Raw genomic sequence first — 273 nt, 5'->3', positions numbered from 1 at the left:
TATTGTGTTTGAAGTTCAAATTACATGCTAGTTAACACAACTAAAAAATTGATGTCTTCTTCCAAGTGTAGGAGTGTCGAAGTAATAATTAACCCGGCAAGACCGGGGTTGAACTATAGAGAGGTTAACTATATAAACTACAAATAAAGAAATAGAATAATAGAAAAGGAGTTGAAGAGAGCTTTGAGATGTGATATTGATGTAAGGATAAAATAAAGATAAAATAATTATCAAGGTTAGAAGATACACTAATAGTATTTCGTATAGTATAAT

Source organism: Populus euphratica, unplaced genomic scaffold, assembly GCF_000495115.2.
Source record: "Populus euphratica unplaced genomic scaffold, PopEup_1.0 scaffold495.1, whole genome shotgun sequence".
NCBI classification, from domain to species: domain Eukaryota; kingdom Viridiplantae; phylum Streptophyta; class Magnoliopsida; order Malpighiales; family Salicaceae; genus Populus; species Populus euphratica.
This window is presented reverse-complemented; position numbering follows the sequence as displayed.